The sequence below is a fragment of the Genypterus blacodes genome, unplaced genomic scaffold (assembly GCF_046128005.1).
Source record: "Genypterus blacodes isolate CSIRO-AG114 ecotype Tasmania unplaced genomic scaffold, CSIRO-AGI_Gbla_v1 ptg000156l_1, whole genome shotgun sequence".
Taxonomy (NCBI): domain Eukaryota; kingdom Metazoa; phylum Chordata; class Actinopteri; order Ophidiiformes; family Ophidiidae; genus Genypterus; species Genypterus blacodes.
The window spans coordinates 6,945,472-6,957,722 of NW_027466957.1; the positions used below are offsets into that span (position 1 = coordinate 6,945,472).

At 48.0% G+C, this 12,251-nt stretch overlaps 1 protein-coding gene across 1 annotated transcript in view; it reads right to left on the reverse strand.

Annotated features, from left to right (window-relative positions):
- Positions 1-11,527, reverse strand: part of LOC143013011 (nuclear receptor coactivator 3-like) — a 43,531-nt gene extending 32,004 nt beyond the window's left edge. Inside the window, exon 1 of the mRNA XM_076166420.1 lies at positions 11,426-11,527. The gene's annotated coding sequence lies outside the window, so the exon portion shown is untranslated. The remainder of the gene's footprint in view (positions 1-11,425) is intronic.
- Positions 11,528-12,251: the final 724 nt, after the last annotated feature.

The window sequence follows — 12,251 nt, forward strand, 5'->3', positions numbered from 1 at the left end:
ACATGTGTGTCAAAACCACATGATCAACAGCTCTCCTCCAGGACAAACAACACACACTCCCAGCATTGACACAACCAGAGTCCACAGTTCATGGAACGCCAGTTGATCAAAACAGCACACACACACGCAAAGGCTCTGCACGGACACGCCCCGCTCGCTGTTAGTGTGCATGGGCGTGCGTGTGTGTGTGTGTGTGTGTGTGTGTGTGTGTGTGTGTGTGTGTGTGTGTGCGTGTGTGTGTAGGCATGCAAGTGTGGCGAAAGCTTACTGTAAGTGTGTGTGTGTATATGAAGGGGGAGGAGGCTGCAGTTAGATCATAGCATCGGTGAGGGGAGGGGCGGCTCTGCAAATAGAGCGAGCTGAGCGCAGAGGGGAGAATGGCTGCGTACGATAACTAGAATGGCTCCAAGCCTCCTTTAAGGAGACGAAGCTGTGTGTGTATGTGAGTGCGTGTGTGTATTTCTATAGCCTCTTCATCACTGTCTTTGTGTGTACAGCCACTTCATCACTACGTGTGTGTTTGATTAATTAACAGCCATGGCCGCTGAAGAAGTTCCCTGTTGTTCTATTCTCCCCCACATCAGCAGCACAATTGCCCCCCGCCCAGCCCCTCATCCTCCCCCCCCATCCACCTGACTGCTATAATATACTGCACATACACACACGTACACAGCCACATATAGCAGCAGTCTCTGTATACCACCAGCCAGAGGAGCCTCCAGTGCATGATGGGATGCAATTCCATCCACTTCCCACCTGTAGCCACAAATACGCTATTTGCAATATCTTCACAAACGTAAAAAACTATCAGGTGCGTTGAGTGCGATAACTAACTCGCATCATTCCATGTAAGGCGCAACTGTTGCAGCGAGGTGATGTCACTAGTAGACATAAAGAAATCGATGACACGTTAAACATTGTTTTCGTTTACGGGCTGCAGATCTGCGAAAAGTCTCTATGCTGCCACCAGTGGAACGAGTCGCCCTTGCAACACTTCAGCCTCAAATTTAGTCGTCGAACGGCGTTATTTTCCAGGCACGTAAAGGTCTGCCACGATGAAAAAGACATGGAAAATTACCGTTACATTTCGATTTTTGAAATGTAACCCTTATCATTTTAATTAAGAAATGTAGTTTTCGGAAATCCACTTTGAATCCACTTGAGATAAATATGCAATCCTTGTATTCTACCCCTTGTATCTAATGAGCCGCACCTTTCCTGCTTCGTTCCGAGCACAAAAGCAAAGCGTCGCTCTTGGCATTATTTGCAATGCCTGAATTATTATGAGTGCCTTCTACACGGGTGAGACAGCAGGGGTGCAGTTTGATTAGGAAGGTTCCTAACTGAGTTAAATAATGCAGAAATACCTGCTGTAAGAGGCCAACATGAGAGCTGGATGAGAGCTTCACGAGAGGGAAAATGTTTGCCTCTATCAGAACATCACTTACAGCTAAACTATCCATCTAAGCTGAGTCGTATCTGCACTGCGATTGCCTTTTCTTAATTGCACATGAAGACTTTATAGTCCAGGTCAAACAAAAGCTGGGCTCTATCATTTCGGCAAGGTTGCGCAACAATCCAGCCTCAGCCGACAATACAAATGATCACTCGCAGGTAATTCTCCAAAAATAAGCCTTTGAATGGAGACGGCAGGCAACTCTTCCATTAACAACCCTTATCCATTAAAACACCTCCAGTGTGTGGAATAGACAGATCAGTTTACAGGACATCTATCTCCTTCTGCACAAATGCTGTTTCATCTGTCTTCCTCTTCAGCGCTTCGCTTTCTTTACACGCTTTCTTTTCTCATTCAGACGGTTTTTTTTCTGAGCAGTTTTTCAGTTTATTAAAGGAGCAGTCGATGCAGGGTCAAGATGCCCGGGGTTACAAAGTCCAGTAATTCTTGGTGTGTACAGGGTGTGTGTGTGTATGAGTGTGTGATCATCTGCACGACTTCTAAGATTAAGCTTCTTTGCTGCTCTGTCTGAAGTTTTGTCCTCATTCTAAAGATACAAAACCCCTCCACACCATCAAACTTTAGGTTTCTGGCAAATGCTAAACATTCCATCATGAGCTCAAACACTCAGACAGCAGCGACTGTCCACAGGGAAACAGCTTCAACACCTCTGCTTGGGACAGAGAGGGCTCGGGTTACAACAGGGTGTAAGGTTACGTGGTAAATGGCCTGTTTCAGAAAAAAACACTTGAATTCTAACAATGTCAACTGCGTGGCCCATTCTTCTTCTGCTTCAAATCCCCCAAACTGCCTTGCAGCACCAAAACCAAATACCCCTGCTCTCTCTCTCTCTCTCTCTCTCTCAGCAGCGAGTTAGCGAGCTCGTGGAATAATCAACATCACCGCGCATTCGCACATGAACACACAACATGCAACTGTTGTGTGTTTGTTGTAACAGGATAATCACCAAGGAACAAGTTTCCGGACACACACAGCCCCCCCCCCCACTCTCTTAACCCCTCTGGCTGTATTTATACTCTTTTGTGCTGCTGAAGTGTGTCATGACAAAGGTTAAATGCAGAGTAGTCACAAATTAGTCCAGACGAGTCAATGCTGAATATATGAGTGTGTGTGAGTGTGTGTGTGTGTGTGTGTGTGTGTGTGTGTGTGTGTGTGTGTGTGTGTGTGTGTGTGTGTGTGTGTGTGTGTGTGTGTTTGTGTGTGTGATTCTGAGAAGCCGAGTGTCAAAGTGGCGAGCAAGGCTTTAGCTGACACACAGACGCCGCCGCCGCCTGAGTGATCAACACTCCTGCTCACCAGGTGTCATCTCAACATGTCGGGCGGTCCAATCGTTTGGTCACGTGACACTTCATTATTCCTCTTTTGAAGTTTGGATTTCCACCCACACGTTTACATGTTTTGTCTGTGCTGTGTAAAGGAAAATGTAAGGAATCAACATTGGAATTAATGGGATTCTGTACTTTGCTGGAGACGTGACTCGTTGCTTAATTGACTTAGGAGAGGAAACGTGCCCGGTGAGGAAACGTCTGCTCAGAATGCTTACAAGCTGAAGGAACATTTAGGTGCTCGAGTAAAATCAACTTACAATCACACAATCTAGATCCGTGCGTCATGACAAAGACTTATTTCGATTTCAGGTTCCAATTTTCCAAGTGTTGGAAAAATGACAAAATCTAGATTTGCTTCACGCCTGCTGCGTAACAAACAGAAGTGCCAGTTTTACCTGCTCGATTTATACGCCAATGAAACAACCGAAGTACGGGATTTGGCGAAGCATATTGATAATGATCCCCTGAGCAGCTGGAGGCCTTTTGCTTTGGAGCAATAAAACCTCCATGAAAAAGTATTTACAGTTCAGAATGGAATGATTGAAGATTCTGAAAGTTCAGGCCTTGTGGAAGCTAAACACACACTGAACACACACACTTGGGCCCACCTAGCCAAGCATCACAATGGGCGCAGACTTCCAGACGACAGGCGACATTTCGAACGACTCTTCACAAGAGGCTCGCCATTGCCGTCACATCTGCACGCAGGCGCCCGAAGCTAAAGGTCGAGCTGGAAGGTAAATTATTAATGACTTGTTTTCTTTTCCCTGTGTACCTCTGCTCTTCCTCTGTCAGTCTCCTCTTCCTGTCTTCCCTCTCGTCGCTGTTGCCTTTCCTTCGCTCCCCTATCGTCCGGGTCTAACCTCGCTCCTTTCTCCCTGTCCCTCCCCCCCCTCCCCCCTCCTTCTCTCTGTCCAAGTCGGACAGTGTAGATAGTGTTATTTTTAGCCGTGTGAGATAGGAGGGAGAGATGGCGCTGGGCTAACACGTACACTCTAAAAAGGCCTTGGTGGAGACCCATCCCAGCCACCATGAGCACACGTGTTCAGAATGTCTTCAACGCTGAAAAAGTCCTCACCATGTCAGCAGTTCATACAAACAATTCTCCTTCAACTGAGCTCATTCTGGCAGCATCATATATAATATAATATAATATAAAACCTACAGCTATAGATCTGCCCCTCTATCATGCTCACAAGGAGGTACGTTCTCTGGGGAAGCACAGTTCCCCCCGACTGTTCCCACCCAGGGAGCAGTCTAGTTTGTGATCTTTTCTTCAAAGAACCCCGGAAGTCCCTTTTATTATCTTTTCTTTCTGTTTCTAGCAATCACAAACCTGTAACAGGGTTCGCTTGGTCATAAGTAGTTAAAAATAAAACTACATTTGTTCTTGTCACATTGCAAAGTGTTACGGATGGAAAAAGGTGAACTTCCTTCTGGACCCTGAGGCACCCGAAGCCACACCAGAGGACAAAATCTATCAGTAATTTGGCCGCATCTCACCTGGCTGAATGAGCTTAACACACACACACACACACACATACACTCCTGATGGTTACCCGAGTCCACCAGGAGGTGATATTACATCCTGGGCATCATATCCGTAGACACACACACACACACACACACACACACACACACACACACACACACACACACACACACACACACACACACACACACACACACACACACACACACACACACACACACACACACACGAGAAACAGCCAACAACCACAAATGAATCTCCTTTAAAGTGGAGTGAAGCTAGATTTGGACGATGCTTAAAAAAAACGCATGAACACACACACACACACAACTAATAAAGCTGCCAAAAAAGGAGCAACACAAAGAACCAGAGAAACTTTGCCTCGTGTTGCACCAAATCAATATTTAAATTCTGACCTCTTTTCCACTAAGGAGAACATTTGGATGTCACTGCCTGTTTACTACGAGTTGAACTCTCATGGGACAAACAGATTCATTGTGAGGGAGGGAGGCAGAAAACGAGAACAAGGGAGGGGACAGAGAGAGAGGGAGAGAGAGAGGGAGGGGAAAAGCTGAGAGGTTTCCGCGGCCTGTACGGGCTCGGCGGATGTGTGCAGGGCTTCTCTCCGCTTCCCAGCTTGGCAGGAGCAGACGGGTAAAGGTAGTAACTTTCTCCGTCCACAGCCCGATGTGAAATTCAGCACTTTGACTAAACCCTGAGTCTGCACATCTCTGTGCGTCACATGCACCCTTCCAAAATGGCCCAAGTCACATTTTATGCTCAGCGACTTAAACGTCTCCTCTATAGAACTACTTTACAGGGATAACGGCGGCAAAATGTTCCGTTGCATCGCACCAGAACTGATGGGGGGGGTGGGGATTTCAGACATCTGCGTGACATCACAGTGCCGACACTATGACGTGCGGGGAAAGGGGAAGGCGGCGAGTCGGCCAATCAAACGGCGGCACCGCTGCTTCAACAACAAGGTGACAATTAGGTGGGTGGGGGGTGGGGCAGGGGGGCAGGAGACCTTGGGGCGCACTCCCACCTTCGTGAGATGAGCGATGCTGCTGCTATAGTGACGGTGGAGGGAGATGATGGCAGTGTGTGTGTGCGTGCGTGTGTGTGTGTGTGTGTGTGTGTGAGGGGGAGAGAGGGTGGTGAGGGGGGGTGGGGGTCATACAGGAGGTGTGGAGGGGAAGGCAGGACGAAGATGAGGAGGTGGTCACGTAGCGGCTCGGGTTCAGACAGAGTTGAAGCCACTTGCTTGCTGTGCTGCAGCTGGTAACATTTACCTCAACTCCAACCCTATAAATGTGTGTGTGTGTGAGCTCAAAAACACATAAACTTAGACCTGGAGTTTTACAATGGAAACTAAGTCAAAAAACAGAACTCCCCTTCTCAGACACACACACACACACACACACTCCTCGCAGGACGCCTTTAACAAGCATCTATTACCTTACAGTAAGCGCAGAGAGAAACATGAAACTGCCCCCCCCTCCCTTCACCCTAACTCCAGCCCTCCTCTCCTGGGGGCTCACAAAGAGGTGACGGTTTTCTAACTTTCCAAATAATCAAACGTACAGCAAATCCCTGCGTGTGTGCGGCCACATCAAAGTTACACGATTCCGTGACGCTCAACCCAGAAAACCCCTGAGTCCATCGTGAGGATGTGTGAGCTGAACTCTGCGTGCACCCTGCATAGAGATAGGAACAGAAGCAAGAAGAAGAAATGCCCCCCCCGCCCCCCCTCCACACACACACCTCCCACTGTATTAACCTACCACAGCTCACTAACATCTAACAAGGCACCAACACTTTGCCCTTTGCAGTGGATTCAATGTTAACCATGACTGAGGGTTCTCTAGTGGCGTGTGTGTGTGCGTGTGCGTGTGCGTGTGTGTGTGTTGAGTCGGCGCCTGCGAACATGCAGCAGAGCCCCAGAGGGATGCTGCAGGAGAGAAGAGGAGAGGAGAGGAGGACAGGAGAGGAGAGGAGAGGAGAGGAGGACAGGAGCCCCAGGTAGGCTCAGAGCAATGCACCATTAGAGAAAAGAGAAGCACAAAGCAAGCTCGGCTCCTCTCCTCCTCTCCAGCCACTGCATTCTCTCTCTCTCTCTCTCTCTCTCTCTCTCTCTCTCTCTCTCTCTCTCTCTCTCTCTCTCTCTCTCTCTCTCTCTCTCTCTCTCTCTCTCTCTCTCTCTCTCTCTCTCTCTCTCTCTCTCTCTCTCTCTCTCTCTCTCTCTCTCTCTCTCTCTCTCTCTCTCTCCTCTCTCTCTCTCTCTCTCTCTCTCTCTCTCTCTCTCTCTCTCTCTCTCTCTCTCTCTCTCTCTCTCTCTGACCAGCTAAATATTTTATCAGCTGGCAAAAGAACCTACAAGCCTCAAGGCCAGGGGTTCCTTTTTTGTTTGTTTCTTTATGGAAGAAAGTTGTGTGTGTGTGTGTGTATGTGAGTTTGTTCACCGACCACAATGTCAGTGGAGCGCTTTTGACTGGTCACTTTGAAGTAGTTCTTCCGTTTCTTTCTCTCTCTCTCTCGGCATCCTATGTGCAGCATGCTGCTCAGTTCAGAGCTGGATGAACGACCTTGAGCAGGCGCGCAGGGCTGTGTTGCCATGGCAACGAAGCCTCGTGCAACCAGTAACAGCTGGATGCAACAGCGCTCCCTGAATTTTAGCGGGAGTCGCCACGTTAATAAAACGACTCTCAACGTCTCCTCCCCCTCCTCCACGCTCTCTTCTCTCTACACACGCACACACACACTCACCCACGTGGATCTCTATTAACACAAAAGAAACGCTGGTCGCACAAAGACAGGTATGTTTGATATGAAGGCACACAAACACACACACACAAACACGCTCAAATCTGCTGGGCTCATAATGTAGCAGAAGCCAACTTGTGATGAGACGGTGAGACGAGGCAGGAGTGTGAGGTGAACCAGAGGGAAAAGAAAAAAGATGTGAATCGAGACCAGAAAACAAAGCAGGATACAGAGATGAGCTCTTGACATTCCTCTCGTCGAAAAAAAAGAGCAGAAAATAAGGAAATGGAGGACATGAACTGCACTGAGGCATGTTGGGGAGGGAAGAAAGAAGAATTCCCAGAACACACTCGCCTGTTCTCCTGACAGACACAAAGCTCGTCGCTCTGCCTCCGATTCCTATTAGTTCATCACGACGCCTCCGATTGGTTTTGCATTTAATATCATAACCTGCCTGAAACATCATCTTACATAGAAGCCCCCGAGCGAGATCTGACAGATGTCCTCACATGTCAAGCTGCAGTGATGATGGCGCCGGTTCCTGTCGGCCATCAGTGTGAACGTGTCAGCGCGCGTTACATGACCTGGCATCAGAGGCACTTTAACACAGCCTGACCCTGCTCACGTACGGCTATTTCAAACCATTACATAGGTGTTTGATTAGGAAACTATGAAAGAATGTGCGTGATTGTAGAAGTTGGACGTAATCCCGCAAGATTCACACTTTCACATGCAGCATGAGGGGGCAAAGCTGTGTGTGTCGGGTAGATTTGAACCGCTGTGTTACGACGAGTCAAAGGTGGTATTGCGTCGTGTTCCGCATCCCATTTGCGTGCGGCGGCGTATACTTGTCACACATTTCACTTTCACACGCAACGTTTCATTTCTAAAACTCTCCCATGTCACAGTGCGCTGGAGGCAAAATCCACTCTGCTGCCTCCGTTTATGAAGAACACCGTCCTTCCCCCCTGTCCCCCCCCCCCTGCAATTTAATTTTTAGGGGACATTTCTCTCATGAAAGTGTTTCCTTTAATAATTTCTTTTGGCTTTCTCTCCCTGTCTCTTTTCCTCAAATTGCACAAACCAATAAAAATGCAAATGCTTTTTAGTCAATGGTCTCCGGTCTTAATAACAGTTTGGTTACTACTTAAATGGTTTCTCTGTGCCTGTTCATCATTGATAAATTGGAAATGAGTCAATTCCCCTTTAGTTGTGGAAATATCATCAGTCTCAGCAGACAGAGGGGTTTGTCTCGGGTTCTTGCGGCGTCTTCTGTGCCGAAACGACCGAAGTCTTGTTGCTCTTTTACAGTTGCATTTTGCCATTTTTTTTATTGCCGCTTGCTTGGATTTTGGGAAACTGTGATATTGTGAGCGGCGTCAATCTGAGTTATGCCAATGTTCCATGTCCAACAACAACATCAATCGTAGCTTGGGTGTGATGTCAGTAACTGATCTCCGTAAACACACAGACACACACTCACACGTACACACACACACTTAACGTGCCCTGAAGGATGATCAACAGGTATTTAAGGTAACACTGGCAGGAACAATCTGCCAAGTTGAGAACATCTCTAAACTTAAACACTTAGAGCCTTGAGGGGGTTTGGCGAAGGTTTTTCCATTCACAGTGAAGTGGAAAGTGGCTTCTTGAGTCATGAAAGCTAAACCCATATGTTTTGTTGAATGAGATGTTTCAATGTGCTTTTGGTTTTCGGCTGTTCGCTGCACAATAGAGCAGAGATCACGTTGGTGTCAAAACTGAGGCCAAGACATAGATCCCCCTCTTACCCTCTACCTCCGACTCATTGTCAGGGGAGCGGCGGCCAAACATGTCTCTTGATAACTTTATACACCGAGCTGCTGCTGCCTCTGTAGCCTCTGGCTTGGGAAGTTGATCCGTGAATGTTGGCAAATATTGACTTGATCTTTTGCAAAACTACAAGAGTCAACTTAAGAGTTCTGTTCCAGTGTAGTATTCACCCTCCTAAGGTTTCTAAGACAAAAACCATTCAGACTGAGTCGAATGCGGCGACCGTCATTATTGGATTGGAGAAGCCCGAGTAAGAGACAGGAAGACAAAAATGAGTGAGACGAGAAAGGAAGCCTCTCTATCGCTCCCCTCCTCCACAGATCCAAATCAATGAGAGCTGCAGAAGATTAATTCCTACTTAACACATCCTGACACATGGGAGAGGGGCCCCCAACAACAACAGCACAACAGTTCAGCTCACCACAGTGCAGCTGAGGGGGAGGCAGGGGACATCGACACACACACATACCACAAAGAGAAAACGAAGACAGGCAGCGAAACAGTCCGACAGAGGAGATACAAAGAGAAAGCAAGGGCAACGCGAGCGGCCTCAGTGGCGTCAGGCGCTTCCTGATTCGAGGAAAGCAAACCTAAGGGGCCAGAAAAGGGTTGAGGTGATGGAGTGGCGTTATTGAGGGAGCGACAAAGGACCAGGAAGGACACAAAGACAAAAAATGCCAGGTAGAATTCCTGCGCAAGGCTCCACCTGAGCTCCTCCCCTCAAGGGTTCACACAGTCGGCGTTTACTTCTTCCCCCCCCCCCGTGCTTGTGTGTGAGGTCCTGCTGTCCTCCCGCTCCGCCTCCTGAGCCCTGCCCCACCCCTCCCACCAGCTCGTGACCCAGTCACCAGCATCCCCTGCTAACCTCTGTGCCCTTTTGCCATTCAAGCAAACATCATGCATCACTGTCACCCTTCCTTCTCCTTCTCCTCCTCCGTGTCCGCACGTTCATCCCGCCATCGGTGTAGCACGGCCCCCCTCATGGGTGCCCACCAGCCCCTTAGCAGCTTCCCTACGTCCCTGCTTGTTCCCTCAGCGAGTGAGCATGAAGTGGGTTGTGGGCGCGCGCATGTGTGTGTGTGTGTGTGTGCACGTGTGTGAAGGCTGCCTGTAAATCTGTCAGGCGCGGGGTGCTGTGGAAGGAGAAGTGGGCTCCTGGCGGCCACACCCCTCCACTTGAGCAACAGACAGCCAGTTCACCCGTGAACAAAGCTGCAAACGGAGCTAAATTTAAACAGTGACTTTTCCAATATAATTAACTCAACCTCCAGCCCGACACCACACACACACGAACACACACTGCACTTTCCACACACACAACAACTGGCTGCACCACTTTCCATTCAACTTCTGTTTACACACACTGAAGAGAAGTTTGCAATTACAGCTATTGAGAGAGAGAGAGAGAGAGAGAGAGAGAGAGAGAGAGAGAGAGAGAGAGAGAGAGAGAGAGAGAGAGAGAGCAGATATCCTATTAGGCATTGGTGTCACACTCAAGGACACACTGCCTCTTGAAGAACACACACACACACACACACACACACACACCTTGGGGTTACTGGACACTGTCTGGTCCACCTTGCTGCCTCCTGCACATATCTATCCAAACACAATGAGGATGAAGCAGACATGCAGGGGGCTATGGAGACATGACAACTTGCTTTCAGGAAACACAGACACACGCGCGCACACACACAGCACCTTTGCAGTCCTTCAATGCCTCATTCAGTGCACACTCGTACACACATACAGTGTAGAGTACAGTACAGTCATTCCACGTTTACGGTTCGACACCCCGCTGCTCACTGACAGGCAGGCGGCACCGTCTGCATCACAGGCGGCTTCTTAACGGAACAAGCGGCGTTAAATATACAACCAACAGCCTGTTTCGGATGCGCATTGCCCGGCCGAAGACGTTTGCGTGTTTGACTGATGCAAATATCGACCAACATTTCAGTTCAAATTCCTCATGTCAGTCTCAGCTGTGTTGCACTAACGCGGTTTCCTGTATCGCGGATCTGCTGCAAAACCAGAAAAAAAATAAACAAGCAGCCTGTTTGAGGAGTAACAGCGTGTGCATGTGTGTGTAAAGTGTGTGTTTGTGTGTGTGTGTGTGCGCGTGTGTGTGTGTGTGCTTTGCTCAAACTTCTCGATAAATCTATTGGAAATACTTTTGTAATCCAACAGCAAGTGTATGTGTACGTAATGTGTACGTAATGTGTATGTGTGTGTGTGGGTAGACAGATCGAGCTTGCATTACCGGGAAGTAAGTTCAAATCATTCCGTTTCGCTGCACACACACATTTATAAAGAAAGGCAGCCTGTACTTGGTCGTGGTGAACGATCGGGTCAGTAGATCCTCGCTGTCACGTACATGACCGCGCACTGTGCCCTCCGTATCGCACTGATGCCAATATTATGTGCACTGCCGCTGGGAACCCATGTCAGTCCACGTCCGTCATATATAAATACAAATGCAAAGCAAACGCGAAAGTCGGATTAAATTAAGTGTAGCACATCGCTGTCAACCATGCAAGGCAGACTTACCCTTTAATGTATCGCTGTGCCGGATCGATAATGTCTTCTTTACACCATTAACTCTCCGCCATCTTCAACACTGTTTGTTTAAATGGGAAACACTCCCGAAGCCCAAAGAAGCCAGTTCTGTAAGTTGGGCGGCGCGTGGGACTCTGGGTAATGTCGTTTCATAAGGTGGAAGGCAGCGCTTCCGGTAGCTGCTTCCAACCCGGATATGGACTACAAAGATCCTCCAGCAGGGGGAGGAGGCGGAGGAGGGGGAGGAGGAGCAGGCAAGGTCTGTCTCGCAGCCAGCAGACGGATGTCAGCGACGATACCGGAGCCCAGAGAGATTCCGCGGTGTTTATTTTCACTTAACCGGAGGACGCAACCTAAAGTAAACACTGGTTGTTTCGTTTGTTTGTTTGCTGGGAGAGAAAAGTGCTATTTACACATTTTCATTTCGCAAAAGAATCCGATTAAGCAGAGTTGGTGGCGCAAAAGTGGCAGCATGAACTTGAGAGCATATTAAAACGCCTGTCGAGTAATAGATTATAATATGCCCGTGATGTCTATATTCTAGGAAGATTGGATTTGTTTCATCACTTTAAATTAAAAATTTGCTGGAACAAATTCAAAATCCGTAATGACCCCATTATAATCAGCTTATAGCATAGCCCCATTGTCCTGTTTATTTGTCCTAATAGCTATATGGATTGACTCATTTCTCTGCTGTTGCCATTACAATATAACATCATCACAATATTTCAATTATTTTTAATAAAATAAAAAAATATGGATGTACAAGAAGATGGACAGGGACGCCTAGTGAGTCCTTCATAAAACATGTTTTCGT